Source organism: Lepisma saccharinum, chromosome 13 (genome assembly GCF_977018435.1).
Source record: "Lepisma saccharinum chromosome 13, izLepSacc3.1, whole genome shotgun sequence".
NCBI lineage: Eukaryota > Metazoa > Arthropoda > Insecta > Zygentoma > Lepismatidae > Lepisma > Lepisma saccharinum.
In genome coordinates this window covers 15,374,541-15,389,925 of record NC_139241.1, presented here as the reverse complement: position 1 = coordinate 15,389,925, position 15,385 = coordinate 15,374,541, and the positions used below count along the sequence as shown (strand labels likewise).

General features: G+C 34.6%; 9 non-coding genes across 9 annotated transcripts; all 9 read left to right on the top strand.

The window, feature by feature from the left end:
* The first annotated feature begins 1,366 nt into the window (after window positions 1-1,366).
* On the top strand, window positions 1,367-1,483 carry LOC145997858 (U5 spliceosomal RNA). The gene has a single exon (XR_014443246.1). It is a non-coding gene; the product is annotated as a U5 spliceosomal RNA (small nuclear RNA).
* A 1,562-nt stretch (window positions 1,484-3,045) lies between these two features.
* On the top strand, window positions 3,046-3,162 carry LOC145997873 (U5 spliceosomal RNA). The gene has a single exon (XR_014443259.1). It is a non-coding gene; the product is annotated as a U5 spliceosomal RNA (small nuclear RNA).
* A 1,562-nt stretch (window positions 3,163-4,724) lies between these two features.
* On the top strand, window positions 4,725-4,841 carry LOC145997872 (U5 spliceosomal RNA). The gene has a single exon (XR_014443258.1). It is a non-coding gene; the product is annotated as a U5 spliceosomal RNA (small nuclear RNA).
* Window positions 4,842-6,403: 1,562 nt separating this feature from the next.
* On the top strand, window positions 6,404-6,521 carry LOC145997771 (U5 spliceosomal RNA). The gene has a single exon (XR_014443163.1). It is a non-coding gene; the product is annotated as a U5 spliceosomal RNA (small nuclear RNA).
* Window positions 6,522-8,080: 1,559 nt separating this feature from the next.
* On the top strand, window positions 8,081-8,197 carry LOC145997861 (U5 spliceosomal RNA). The gene has a single exon (XR_014443249.1). It is a non-coding gene; the product is annotated as a U5 spliceosomal RNA (small nuclear RNA).
* Window positions 8,198-9,760: 1,563 nt separating this feature from the next.
* On the top strand, window positions 9,761-9,877 carry LOC145997860 (U5 spliceosomal RNA). Its single transcript, XR_014443248.1, has one exon. It is a non-coding gene; the product is annotated as a U5 spliceosomal RNA (small nuclear RNA).
* A 1,563-nt stretch (window positions 9,878-11,440) lies between these two features.
* Window positions 11,441-11,558, top strand: LOC145997770 (U5 spliceosomal RNA). The gene has a single exon (XR_014443162.1). It is a non-coding gene; the product is annotated as a U5 spliceosomal RNA (small nuclear RNA).
* Window positions 11,559-13,120: 1,562 nt separating this feature from the next.
* LOC145997859 (U5 spliceosomal RNA) lies at window positions 13,121-13,237 on the top strand. The gene has a single exon (XR_014443247.1). It is a non-coding gene; the product is annotated as a U5 spliceosomal RNA (small nuclear RNA).
* A 1,562-nt stretch (window positions 13,238-14,799) lies between these two features.
* Window positions 14,800-14,917, top strand: LOC145997856 (U5 spliceosomal RNA). The gene has a single exon (XR_014443244.1). It is a non-coding gene; the product is annotated as a U5 spliceosomal RNA (small nuclear RNA).
* The last annotated feature ends 468 nt before the right edge of the window (window positions 14,918-15,385 follow it).

Here is a 15,385-nt window from a genome sequence, read left to right as displayed (position 1 = left end):
AGCATGATCAAAACAAAGTGTTTTAAACAATATGTTTTCTCCGTTTAAAACATATTTCTTTGTTTATTTCAAATGTTTAAACAAAGCGTTTGAAACATGTTTCTTTTAAGATTTGTTTAAAACACATTTTGATACTTGACGTTTGATAGTTTGTGATTATTTGTGTGTTTTGTAACTACGCGTTTTCTTTAAATGAGTATCATTCTCTTTATTGTGCATTAGAATCTGCTCAGTGGTTCAAAATGTACATCAAATAACACACATATGGTGATGAATACCGTGGGCCACGTTTAAAATTCATGGCTATGATTTATGCAGATGTTTAAGATTTAGATCCATTCACGATGATAATTAATCAGAAGCTACCACTTGGACTCAGTGGGGCCTGGAAACTTTGGATTAGTTGGAGCTTCTCGAACAGCGTACAGGCGAGATTTAAGACTAACATAAATGTGTATTTTAAGAAGTTAGTCAAGCGTTTGCTTGTAATATGAACACAATCAATCCTTGGATGTTCTACAAATACATTATTTTTCATTATTCTTAAAAAAATGTCATCTTGGCATTTTGTTTAAAAGTTAAATTTTTTTAAAAAAAATTATATCCTTTTCGACAAATCAACATTAAAAGCATGTTAAAACAAACAAAAGAACACAAATTTGCCAACCCTGTATGGAAGTAACATTGTGAAAAAGAAGTCGTTAGCGTATGAAAGGAAATTTTGGAACACAAAATTCCTTTTACTTATTTCTTTCTCTCTAATTTACAATTGTCGAAACGTAACTTGCTTTGATGCCGAGAATTATTACGTTAAGTAATTTCCACGGAACTATCTTGTTTTATATTCATGGCTATTGCCCAATCTATACTAAATTTCGAGATTCCATCACTACATATATACGTGCAAGAATCGCATGACATGAAAGTGACCCGTCACAACCGAAATAACTGCGGTAATTTTCTTTCTTGCTTCGGTTTGGTTTCTTTACGAAACATTATTAAGCATGCTTGTGGGAGAAACCCGAAAGTGTTATAGTCTTGTATATGAGAACAGGTAAACTGAAAATTCTTTGTGAAATGGAATTTGTTGCCAAAGTACAAGTTCCCACTAGTTGAAATGGTGGCCGAGAGATGGCAGAATTTGCTGTCGGTTTATCATTTGTGTACGTTGGTCCGTGCACATGACGCAAATTAGAAATCGGCACGGATTTATATCCTTATTCTCTCGTTTTAAGAAACGAAAATCACACAAAACGAGGTTTTATGTTTCAACAAGTAAAACAGCAATTTCCTACGGAACCTACACTTTCCCATGAGCAGTGAATAGAACTGCAACATAGGCTAGGAAAAATTGGTGGCCTGGAAACAACTCTGTTTCCGTTCATACGCAAAAATCTTTCGCATTTTACTAAAGATTTCCGTGGAGTGGAACAACAAACGAGTCTAATATTATTTTTTATAAAGGCTTGGTACAAACTGAGCCCGATTAGCAAACACAACGAAAACTGTAGGTGGAAATGTGTGCTCTTGCTCAGCTTGATAATCTCTCACCTTCTGAAATTTGCATGCAGGAGGATCTGTATGGGCGCTTGCTGCTAATTTTCAAATGCTCTTGTCATTTCACAACGAAGCCGAACATGGAAATGACTTCACAGGGAGGATTGTATGGAAATAGAGTTAGCATGATCAAAACAAAGTGTTTTAAACAATATGTTTTCTCCGTTTAAAACATATTTCTTTGTTTATTTCAAATGTTTAAACAAAGCGTTTGAAACATGTTTCTTTTAAGATTTGTTTAAAACACATTTTGATACTTGACGTTTGATAGTTTGTGATTATTTGTGTGTTTTGTAACTACGCGTTTTCTTTAAATGAGTATCATTCTCTTTATTGTGCATTAGAATCTGCTCAGTGTTTCAAAATGTACATCAAATAACACACATATGGTGATGAATACCGTGGGCCACGTTTAAAATTCATGGCTATGATTTATGCAGATGTTTAAGATTTAGATCCATTCACGATGATAATTAATCAGAAGCTACCACTTGGACTCAGTGGGGCCTGGAAACTTTGGATTAGTTGGAGCTTCTCGAACAGCGTACAGGCGAGATTTAAGACTATTATAAATGTGTATTTTAAGAAGTTAGTCAAGCGTTTGCTTGTAATATGAACACAATCAATCCTTGGATGTTCTACAAATACATTATTTTTCATTATTCTTAAAAAAATGTCATCTTGGCATTTTGTTTAAAAGTTAAATTTTTTTAAAAAAAATTATATCCTTTTCGACAAATCAACATTAAAAGCATGTTAAAACAAACAAAAGAACACAAATTTGCCAACCCTGTATGGAAGTAACATTGTGAAAAAGAAGTCGTTAGCGTATGAAAGGAAATTTTGGAACACAAAATTCCTTTTACTTATTTCTTTCTCTCTAATTTACAATTGTCGAAACGTAACTTGCTTTGATGCCGAGAATTATTACGTTAAGTAATTTCCACGGAACTATCTTGTTTTATATTCATGGCTATTGCCCAATCTATACTAAATTTCGAGATTCCATCACTACATATATACGTGCAAGAATCGCATGACATGAAAGTGACCCGTCACAACCGAAATAACTGCGGTAATTTTCTTTCTTGCTTCGGTTTGGTTTCTTTACGAAACATTATTAAGCATGCTTGTGGGAGAAACCCGAAAGTGTTATAGTCTTGTATATGAGAACAGGTAAACTGAAAATTCTTTGTGAAATGGAATTTGTTGCCAAAGTACAAGTTCCCACTAGTTGAAATGGTGGCCGAGAGATGGCAGAATTTGCTGTCGGTTTATCATTTGTGTACGTTGGTCCGTGCACATGACGCAAATTAGAAATCGGCACGGATTTATATCCTTATTCTCTCGTTTTAAGAAACGAAAATCACACAAAACGAGGTTTTATGTTTCAACAAGTAAAACAGCAATTTCCTACGGAACCTACACTTTCCCATGAGCAGTGAATAGAACTGCAACATAGGCTAGGAAAAATTGGTGGCCTGGAAACAACTCTGTTTCCGTTCATACGCAAAAATCTTTCGCATTTTACTAACGATTTACGTGGAGGGGAACAACAAACGAGTCTAATATTATTTTTTATAAAGGCTTGGTACAAACTGAGCCCGATTAGCAAACACAACGAAAACTGTAGGTGGAAATGTGTGCTCTTGCTCAGCTTGATAATCTCTCACCTTCTGAAATTTGCAGGCAGGAGGATCTGTATGGGCGCTTGCTGCTAATTTTCCAAATGCTCTTGTCATTTCACAACGAAGCCGAACATGGAAATGACTTCACAGGGAGGATTGTATGGAAATAGAGTTAGCATGATCAAAACAAAGTGTTTTAAACAATATGTTTTCTCCGTTTAAAACATATTTCTTTGTTTATTTCAAATGTTTAAACAAAGCGTTTGAAACATGTTTCTTTTAAGATTTGTTTAAAACACATTTTGATACTTGACGTTTGATAGTTTGTGATTATTTGTGTGTTTTGTAACTACGCGTTTTCTTTAAATGAGTATCATTCTCTTTATTGTGCATTAGAATCTGCTCAGTGGTTCAAAATGTACATCAAATAACACACATATGGTGATGAATACCGTGGGCCACGTTTAAAATTCATGGCTATGATTTATGCAGATGTTTAAGATTTAGATCCATTCACGATGATAATTAATCAGAAGTTACCACTTGGACTCAGTGGGGCCTGGAAACTTTGGATTAGTTGGAGCTTCTCGAACAGCGTACAGGCGAGATTTAAGACTAACATAAATGTGTATTTTAAGAAGTTAGTCAAGCGTTTGCTTGTAATATGAACACAATCAATCCTTGGATGTTCTACAAATACATTATTTTTCATTATTCTTAAAAAAATGTCATCTTGGCATTTTGTTTAAAAGTTTTATTTTTTTTAAAAAAATATATCCTTTTCGACAAATCAACATTAAAAGCATGTTAAAACAAACAAAAGAACACAAATTTGCCAACCCTCTATGGAAGTAATATTGTGAAAAAGAAGTCGTTAGCGTATGATAGGAAATTTTGGAACACAAAATTCCTTTTACTTATTTCTTTCTCTCTAATTTACAATTGTCGAAATGTAACTTGCTTTGATGCCGAGAATTATTACGTTAAGTAATTTCCACGGAAATATCTTGTTTTATATTCATGGCTATTGCCCAATCTATACTAAATTTCGAGATTCCATCACTACATATATACGTGCAAGAATCGCATGACATGAAAGTGACCCGTCACAACCGAAATAACTGCGGTAATTTTCTTTCTTGCTTCGGTTTGGTTTCTTTACGAAACATTATTAAGCATGCTTGTGGGAGAAACCCGAAAGTGTTATAGTCTTGTATATGAGAACAGGTAAACTGAAAATTCTTTGTGAAATGGAATTTGTTGCCAAAGTACAAGTTCCCACTAGTTGAAATGGTGGCCGAGAGATGGCAGAATTTGCTGTCGGTTTATCATTTGTGTACGTTGGTCCGTGCACATGACGCAAATTAGAAATCGGCACGGATTTATATCCTTATTCTCTCGTTTTAAGAAACGAAAATCACACAAAACGAGGTTTTATGTTTCAACAAGTAAAACAGCAATTTCCTACGGAACCTACACTTTCCCATGAGCAGTGAATAGAACTGCAACATAGGCTAGGAAAAATTGGTGGCCTGGAAACAACTCTGTTTCCGTTCATACGCAAAAATCTTTCGCATTTTACTAACGATTTACGTGGAGGGGAACAACAAACGAGTCTAATATTATTTTTTATAAAGGCTTGGTACAAACTGAGCCCGATTAGCAAACACAACGAAAACTGTAGGTGGAAATGTGTGCTCTTGCTCAGCTTGATAATCTCTCACCTTCTGAAATTTGCAGGCAGGAGGATCTGTATGGGCGCTTGCTGCTAATTTTCCAAATGCTCTTGTCATTTCACAACGAAGCCGAACATGGAAATGACTTCACAGGGAGGATTGTATGGAAATAGAGTTAGCATGATCAAAACAAAGTGTTTTAAACAATATGTTTTCTCCGTTTAAAACATATTTCTTTGTTTATTTCAAATGTTTAAACAAAGCGTTTGAAACATGTTTCTTTTAAGATTTGTTTAAAACACATTTTGATACTTGACGTTTGATAGTTTGTGATTATTTGTGTGTTTTGTAACTACGCGTTTTCTTTAAATGAGTATCATTCTCTTTATTGTGCATTAGAATCTGCTCAGTGGTTCAAAATGTACATCAAATAACACACATATGGTGATGAATACCGTGGGCCACGTTTAAAATTCATGGCTATGATTTATGCAGATGTTTAAGATTTAGATCCATTCACGATGATAATTAATCAGAAGTTACCACTTGGACTCAGTGGGGCCTGGAAACTTTGGATTAGTTGGAGCTTCTCGAACAGCGTACAGGCGAGATTTAAGACTAACATAAATGTGTATTTTAAGAAGTTAGTCAAGCGTTTGCTTGTAATATGAACACAATCAATCCTTGGATGTTCTACAAATACATTATTTTTCATTATTCTTAAAAAAATGTCATCTTGGCATTTTGTTTAAAAGTTTTATTTTTTTTAAAAAAATATATCCTTTTCGACAAATCAACATTAAAAGCATGTTAAAACAAACAAAAGAACACAAATTTGCCAACCCTCTATGGAAGTAATATTGTGAAAAAGAAGTCGTTAGCGTATGATAGGAAATTTTGGAACACAAAATTCCTTTTACTTATTTCTTTCTCTCTAATTTACAATTGTCGAAATGTAACTTGCTTTGATGCCGAGAATTATTACGTTAAGTAATTTCCACGGAAATATCTTGTTTTATATTCATGGCTATTGCCCAATCTATACTAAATTTCGAGATTCCATCACTACATATATACGTGCAAGAATCGCATGACATGAAAGTGACCCTTCACAACCGAAATAACTGCGGTAATTTTCTTTCTTGCTTCGGTTTGGTTTCTTTACGAAACATTATTAAGCAAGCCTGTGGGAGAAACCCGAAAGTGTAATAGTCTTGTATATGAGAACAGGTAAACTGAAAATTCTTCGTGAAATGGAATTTGTTGCCAAAGTACAAGTTCCCACTAGTTGAAATGGTGGCCGAGAGATGGCAGAATTTGCTGTCGGTTTATCATTTGTGTACGTTGGTCCCTGCACATGACGCAAATTAGAAATCGGCACGGATTTATATCCTTATTCTCTCGTTTTAAGAAACGAAAATCACACAAAACGAGGTTTTATGTTTCAACAAGTAAAACAGCAATTTCCTACGGAACCTACACTTTCCCATGAGCAGTGAATAGAACTGCAACATAGGCTAGGAAAAATTGGTGGCCTGGAAACAACTCTGGTTTCCGTTCATAAGCAAAAATCTTTCGCCTTTTACTAAAGATTTCCGTGGAGGGGAACAACAAACGAGTCTAATATTATTTTTTATAAAGGCTTGGTACAAACTGAGCCCGATTAGCAAACACAACGAAAACTGTAGGTGGAAATGTGTGCTCTTGCTCAGCTTGATAATCTCTCACCTTCTGAAATTTGCATGCAGGAGGATCTGTATGGGCGCTTGCTGCTAATTTTCAAATGCTCTTGTCATTTCACAACGAAGCCGAACATGGAAATGACTTCACAGGGAGGATTGTATGGAAATAGAGTTAGCATGATCAAAACAAAGTGTTTTAAACAATATGTTTTCTCCGTTTAAAACATATTTCTTTGTTTATTTCAAATGTTTAAACAAAGCGTTTGAAACATGTTTCTTTTAAGATTTGTTTAAAACACATTTTGATACTTGACGTTTGATAGTTTGTGATTATTTGTGTGTTTTGTAACTACGCGTTTTCTTTAAATGAGTATCATTCTCTTTATTGTGCATTAGAATCTGCTCAGTGTTTCAAAATGTACATCAAATAACACACATATGGTGATGAATACCGTGGGCCACGTTTAAAATTCATGGCTATGATTTATGCAGATGTTTAAGATTTAGATCCATTCACGATGATAATTAATCAGAAGCTACCACTTGGACTCAGTGGGGCCTGGAAACTTTGGATTAGTTGGAGCTTCTCGAACAGCGTACAGGCGAGATTTAAGACTATTATAAATGTGTATTTTAAGAAGTTAGTCAAGCGTTTGCTTGTAATATGAACACAATCAATCCTTGGATGTTCTACAAATACATTATTTTTCATTATTCTTAAAAAAATGTCATCTTGGCATTTTGTTTAAAAGTTTAATTTTTTTAAAAAAAATTATATCCTTTTCGACAAATCAACATTAAAAGCATGTTAAAACAAAAAGAACACAAATTTGCCAACCCTGTATGGAAGTAACATTGTGAAAAAGAAGTCGTTAGCGTATGAAAGGAAATTTTGGAACACAAAATTCCTTTTACTTATTTCTTTCTCTCTAATTTACAATTGTCGAAACGTAACTTGCTTTGATGCCGAGAATTATTACGTTAAGTAATTTCCACGGAACTATCTTGTTTTATATTCATGGCTATTGCCCAATCTATACTAAATTTCGAGATTCCATCACTACATATATACGTGCAAGAATCGCATGACATGAAAGTGACCCGTCACAACCGAAATAACTGCGGTAATTTTCTTTCTTGCTTCGGTTTGGTTTCTTTACGAAACATTATTAAGCATGCTTGTGGGAGAAACCCGAAAGTGTTATAGTCTTGTATATGAGAACAGGTAAACTGAAAATTCTTTGTGAAATGGAATTTGTTGCCAAAGTACAAGTTCCCACTAGTTGAAATGGTGGCCGAGAGATGGCAGAATTTGCTGTCGGTTTATCATTTGTGTACGTTGGTCAGTGCACATGACGCAAATTAGAAATCGGCACGGATTTATATCCTTATTCTCTCGTTTTAAGAAACGAAAATCACACAAAACGAGGTTTTATGTTTCAACAAGTAAAACAGCAATTTCCTACGGAACCTACACTTTCCCATGAGCAGTGAATAGAACTGCAACATAGGCTAGGAAAAATTGGTGGCCTGGAAACAACTCTGTTTCCGTTCATACGCAAAAATCTTTCGCATTTTACTAAAGATTTACGTGGAGGGGAACAACAAACGAGTCTAATATTATTTTTTATAAAGGCTTGGTACAAACTGAGCCCGATTAGCAAACACAACGAAAACTGTAGGTGGAAATGTGTGCTCTTGCTCAGCTTGATAATCTCTCACCTTCTGAAATTTGCAGGCAGGAGGATCTGTATGGGCGCTTGCTGCTAATTTTCCAAATGCTCTTGTCATTTCACAACGAAGCCGAACATGGAAATGACTTCACAGGGAGGATTGTATGGAAATAGAGTTAGCATGATCAAAACAAAGTGTTTTAAACAATATGTTTTCTCCGTTTAAAACATATTTCTTTGTTTATTTCAAATGTTTAAACAAAGCGTTTGAAACATGTTTCTTTTAAGATTTGTTTAAAACACATTTTGATACTTGACGTTTGATAGTTTGTGATTATTTGTGTGTTTTGTAACTACGCGTTTTCTTTAAATGAGTATCATTCTCTTTATTGTGCATTAGAATCTGCTCAGTGGTTCAAAATGTACATCAAATAACACACATATGGTGATGAATACCGTGGGCCACGTTTAAAATTCATGGCTATGATTTATGCAGATGTTTAAGATTTAGATCCATTCACGATGATAATTAATCAGAAGTTACCACTTGGACTCAGTGGGGCCTGGAAACTTTGGATTAGTTGGAGCTTCTCGAACAGCGTACAGGCGAGATTTAAGACTAACATAAATGTGTATTTTAAGAAGTTAGTCAAGCGTTTGCTTGTAATATGAACACAATCAATCCTTGGATGTTCTACAAATACATTATTTTTCATTATTCTTAAAAAAATGTCATCTTGGCATTTTGTTTAAAAGTTTAATTTTTTTAAAAAAAATTATATCCTTTTCGACAAATCAACATTAAAAGCATGTTAAAACAAACAAAAGAACACAAATTTGCCAACCCTGTATGGAAGTAACATTGTGAAAAAGAAGTCGTTAGCGTATGAAAGGAAATTTTGGAACACAAAATTCCTTTTACTTATTTCTTTCTCTCTAATTTACAATTATCGAAACGTAACTTGCTTTGATGCCGAGAATTATTACGTTAAGTAATTTCCACGGAACTATCTTGTTTTATATTCATGGCTATTGCCCAATCTATACTAAATTTCGAGATTCCATCACTACATATATACGTGCAAGAATCGCATGACATGAAAGTGACCCGTCACAACCGAAATAACTGCGGTAATTTTCTTTCTTGCTTCGGTTTGGTTTCTTTACGAAACATTATTAAGCATGCTTGTGGGAGAAACCCGAAAGTGTTATAGTCTTGTATATGAGAACAGGTAAACTGAAAATTCTTTGTGAAATGGAATTTGTTGCCAAAGTACAAGTTCCCACTAGTTGAAATGGTGGCCGAGAGATGGCAGAATTTGCTGTCGGTTTATCATTTGTGTACGTTGGTCCGTGCACATGACGCAAATTAGAAATCGGCACGGATTTATATCCTTATTCTCTCGTTTTAAGAAACGAAAATCACACAAAACGAGGTTTTATGTTTCAACAAGTAAAACAGCAATTTCCTACGGAACCTACACTTTCCCATGAGCAGTGAATAGAACTGCAACATAGGCTAGGAAAAATTGGTGGCCTGGAAACAACTCTGTTTCCGTTCATACGCAAAAATCTTTCGCATTTTACTAAAGATTTACGTGGAGGGGAACAACAAACGAGTCTAATATTATTTTTTATAAAGGCTTGGTACAAACTGAGCCCGATTAGCAAACACAACGAAAACTGTAGGTGGAAATGTGTGCTCTTGCTCAGCTTGATAATCTCTCACCTTCTGAAATTTGCAGGCAGGAGGATCTGTATGGGCGCTTGCTGCTAATTTTCCAAATGCTCTTGTCATTTCACAACGAAGCCGAACATGGAAATGACTTCACAGGGAGGATTGTATGGAAATAGAGTTAGCATGATCAAAACAAAGTGTTTTAAACAATATGTTTTCTCCGTTTAAAACATATTTCTTTGTTTATTTCAAATGTTTAAACAAAGCGTTTGAAACATGTTTCTTTTAAGATTTGTTTAAAACACATTTTGATACTTGACGTTTGATAGTTTGTGATTATTTGTGTGTTTTGTAACTACGCGTTTTCTTTAAATGAGTATCATTCTCTTTATTGTGCATTAGAATCTGCTCAGTGGTTCAAAATGTACATCAAATAACACACATATGGTGATGAATACCGTGGGCCACGTTTAAAATTCATGGCTATGATTTATGCAGATGTTTAAGATTTAGATCCATTCACGATGATAATTAATCAGAAGTTACCACTTGGACTCAGTGGGGCCTGGAAACTTTGGATTAGTTGGAGCTTCTCGAACAGCGTACAGGCGAGATTTAAGACTAACATAAATGTGTATTTTAAGAAGTTAGTCAAGCGTTTGCTTGTAATATGAACACAATCAATCCTTGGATGTTCTACAAATACATTATTTTTCATTATTCTTAAAAAAATGTCATCTTGGCATTTTGTTTAAAAGTTTTATTTTTTTTAAAAAAAAGATATCCTTTTCGACAAATCAACATTAAAAGCATGTTAAAACAAACAAAAGAACACAAATTTGCCAACCCTCTATGGAAGTAATATTGTGAAAAAGAAGTCGTTAGCGTATGATAGGAAATTTTGGAACACAAAATTCCTTTTACTTATTTCTTTCTCTCTAATTTACAATTGTCGAAATGTAACTTGCTTTGATGCCGAGAATTATTACGTTAAGTAATTTCCACGGAAATATCTTGTTTTATATTCATGGCTATTGCCCAATCTATACTAAATTTCGAGATTCCATCACTACATATATACGTGCAAGAATCGCATGACATGAAAGTGACCCTTCACAACCGAAATAACTGCGGTAATTTTCTTTCTTGCTTCGGTTTGGTTTCTTTACGAAACATTATTAAGCAAGCCTGTGGGAGAAACCCGAAAGTGTAATAGTCTTGTATATGAGAACAGGTAAACTGAAAATTCTTCGTGAAATGGAATTTGTTGCCAAAGTACAAGTTCCCACTAGTTGAAATGGTGGCCGAGAGATGGCAGAATTTGCTGTCGGTTTATCATTTGTGTACGTTGGTCCCTGCACATGACGCAAATTAGAAATCGGCACGGATTTATATCCTTATTCTCTCGTTTTAAGAAACGAAAATCACACAAAACGAGGTTTTATGTTTCAACAAGTAAAACAGCAATTTCCTACGGAACCTACACTTTCCCATGAGCAGTGAATAGAACTGCAACATAGGCTAGGAAAAATTGGTGGCCTGGAAACAACTCTGGTTTCCGTTCATAAGCAAAAATCTTTCGCCTTTTACTAAAGATTTCCGTGGAGGGGAACAACAAACGAGTCTAATATTATTTTTTATAAAGGCTTGGTACAAACTGAGCCCGATTAGCAAACACAACGAAAACTGTAGGTGGAAATGTGTGCTCTTGCTCAGCTTGATAATCTCTCACCTTCTGAAATTTGCATGCAGGAGGATCTGTATGGGCGCTTGCTGCTAATTTTCAAATGCTCTTGTCATTTCACAACGAAGCCGAACATGGAAATGACTTCACAGGGAGGATTGTATGGAAATAGAGTTAGCATGATCAAAACAAAGTGTTTTAAACAATATGTTTTCTCCGTTTAAAACATATTTCTTTGTTTATTTCAAATGTTTAAACAAAGCGTTTGAAACATGTTTCTTTTAAGATTTGTTTAAAACACATTTTGATACTTGACGTTTGATAGTTTGTGATTATTTGTGTGTTTTGTAACTACGCGTTTTCTTTAAATGAGTATCATTCTCTTTATTGTGCATTAGAATCTGCTCAGTGTTTCAAAATGTACATCAAATAACACACATATGGTGATGAATACCGTGGGCCACGTTTAAAATTCATGGCTATGATTTATGCAGATGTTTAAGATTTAGATCCATTCACGATGATAATTAATCAGAAGCTACCACTTGGACTCAGTGGGGCCTGGAAACTTTGGATTAGTTGGAGCTTCTCGAACAGCGTACAGGCGAGATTTAAGACTATTATAAATGTGTATTTTAAGAAGTTAGTCAAGCGTTTGCTTGTAATATGAACACAATCAATCCTTGGATGTTCTACAAATACATTATTTTTCATTATTCTTAAAAAAATGTCATCTTGGCATTTTGTTTAAAAGTTTAATTTTTTTAAAAAAAATTATATCCTTTTCGACAAATCAACATTAAAAGCATGTTAAAACAAACAAAAGAACACAAATTTGCCAACCCTGTATGGAAGTAACATTGTGAAAAAGAAGTCGTTAGCGTATGAAAGGAAATTTTGGAACACAAAATTCCTTTTACTTATTTCTTTCTCTCTAATTTACAATTGTCGAAACGTAACTTGCTTTGATGCCGAGAATTATTACGTTAAGTAATTTCCACGGAACTATCTTGTTTTATATTCATGGCTATTGCCCAATCTATACTAAATTTCGAGATTCCATCACTACATATATACGTGCAAGAATCGCATGACATGAAAGTGACCCGTCACAACCGAAATAACTGCGGTAATTTTCTTTCTTGCTTCGGTTTGGTTTCTTTACGAAACATTATTAAGCATGCTTGTGGGAGAAACCCGAAAGTGTTATAGTCTTGTATATGAGAACAGGTAAACTGAAAATTCTTTGTGAAATGGAATTTGTTGCCAAAGTACAAGTTCCCACTAGTTGAAATGGTGGCCGAGAGATGGCAGAATTTGCTGTCGGTTTATCATTTGTGTACGTTGGTCCGTGCACATGACGCAAATTAGAAATCGGCACGGATTTATATCCTTATTCTCTCGTTTTAAGAAACGAAAATCACACAAAACGAGGTTTTATGTTTCAACAAGTAAAACAGCAATTTCCTACGGAACCTACACTTTCCCATGAGCAGTGAATAGAACTGCAACATAGGCTAGGAAAAATTGGTGGCCTGGAAACAACTCTGTTTCCGTTCATACGCAAAAATCTTTCGCATTTTACTAAAGATTTACGTGGAGGGGAACAACAAACGAGTCTAATATTATTTTTTATAAAGGCTTGGTACAAACTGAGCCCGATTAGCAAACACAACGAAAACTGTAGGTGGAAATGTGTGCTCTTGCTCAGCTTGATAATCTCTCACCTTCTGAAATTTGCAGGCAGGAGGATCTGTATGGGCGCTTGCTGCTAATTTTCCAAATGCTCTTGTCATTTCACAACGAAGCCGAACATGGAAATGACTTCACAGGGAGGATTGTATGGAAATAGAGTTAGCATGATCAAAACAAAGTGTTTTAAACAATATGTTTTCTCCGTTTAAAACATATTTCTTTGTTTATTTCAAATGTTTAAACAAAGCGTTTGAAACATGTTTCTTTTAAGATTTGTTTAAAACACATTTTGATACTTGACGTTTGATAGTTTGTGATTATTTGTGTGTTTTGTAACTACGCGTTTTCTTTAAATGAGTATCATTCTCTTTATTGTGCATTAGAATCTGCTCAGTGGTTCAAAATGTACATCAAATAACACACATATGGTGATGAATACCGTGGGCCACGTTTAAAATTCATGGCTATGATTTATGCAGATGTTTAAGATTTAGATCCATTCACGATGATAATTAATCAGAAGTTACCACTTGGACTCAGTGGGGCCTGGAAACTTTGGATTAGTTGGAGCTTCTCGAACAGCGTACAGGCGAGATTTAAGACTAACATAAATGTGTATTTTAAGAAGTTAGTCAAGCGTTTGCTTGTAATATGAACACAATCAATCCTTGGATGTTCTACAAATACATTATTTTTCATTATTCTTAAAAAAATGTCATCTTGGCATTTTGTTTAAAAGTTTTATTTTTTTTAAAAAAATATATCCTTTTCGACAAATCAACATTAAAAGCATGTTAAAACAAACAAAAGAACACAAATTTGCCAACCCTCTATGGAAGTAATATTGTGAAAAAGAAGTCGTTAGCGTATGATAGGAAATTTTGGAACACAAAATTCCTTTTACTTATTTCTTTCTCTCTAATTTACAATTGTCGAAATGTAACTTGCTTTGATGCCGAGAATTATTACGTTAAGTAATTTCCACGGAAATATCTTGTTTTATATTCATGGCTATTGCCCAATCTATACTAAATTTCGAGATTCCATCACTACATATATACGTGCAAGAATCGCATGACATGAAAGTGACCCTTCACAACCGAAATAACTGCGGTAATTTTCTTTCTTGCTTCGGTTTGGTTTCTTTACGAAACATTATTAAGCATGCCTGTGGGAGAAACCCGAAAGTGTAATAGTCTTGTATATGAGAACAGGTAAACTGAAAATTCTTCGTGAAATGGAATTTGTTGCCAAAGTACAAGTTCCCACTAGTTGAAATGGTGGCCGAGAGATGGCAGAATTTGCTGTCGGTTTATCATTTGTGTACGTTGGTCCGTGCACATGACGCAAATTAGAAATCGGCACGGATTTATATCCTTATTCTTTCGTTTTAAGAAACGAAAATCACACAAAACGAGGTTTTATGTTTCAACAAGTAAAACAGCAATTTCCTACGGAACCTACACGTTCCCATGAGCAGTGAATAGAACTGCAACATAGGCTAGGAAAAATTGGTGGCCTGGAAACAACTCTGGTTTCCGTTCATAAGCAAAAATCTTTCGCATTTTACTAAAGATTTACGTGGAGGGGAACATCAAACGAGTCTAATATTATTTTTTATAAAGGCTTGGTACAAACTGAGCCCGCTTAGCAAACACAACGAAAACTGTAGGTGGAAATGTGTGCTCTTGATCAGCTTGATAATCTCTCACCTTCTGAAATTTGCAGGCAGGAGGATCTGTATGGGCGCTTGCTGCTAATTTTCCAAATGCTCTTGTCATTTCACAACGAAGCCGAACATGGAAATGACTTCACAGGGAGGATTGTATGGAAATAGAGTTAGCATGATCAAAACAAAGTGTTTTAAACAATATGTTTTCTCCGTTTAAAACATATTTCTTTGTTTATTTCAAATGTTTAAACAAAGCGTTTGAAACATGTTTCTTTTCAGATTTGTTTAAAACAAATTTTGATACTTGACGTTGATAGTTTGTGATTATTTGTGTGTTTTGTAACTACGCGTTTTCTTTAAATGAGTATCATTCTCTTTATTGTGCATTAGAATCTGCTGAGTGGTTCAAAATGTACATCAAATAACACACATATAGTGAT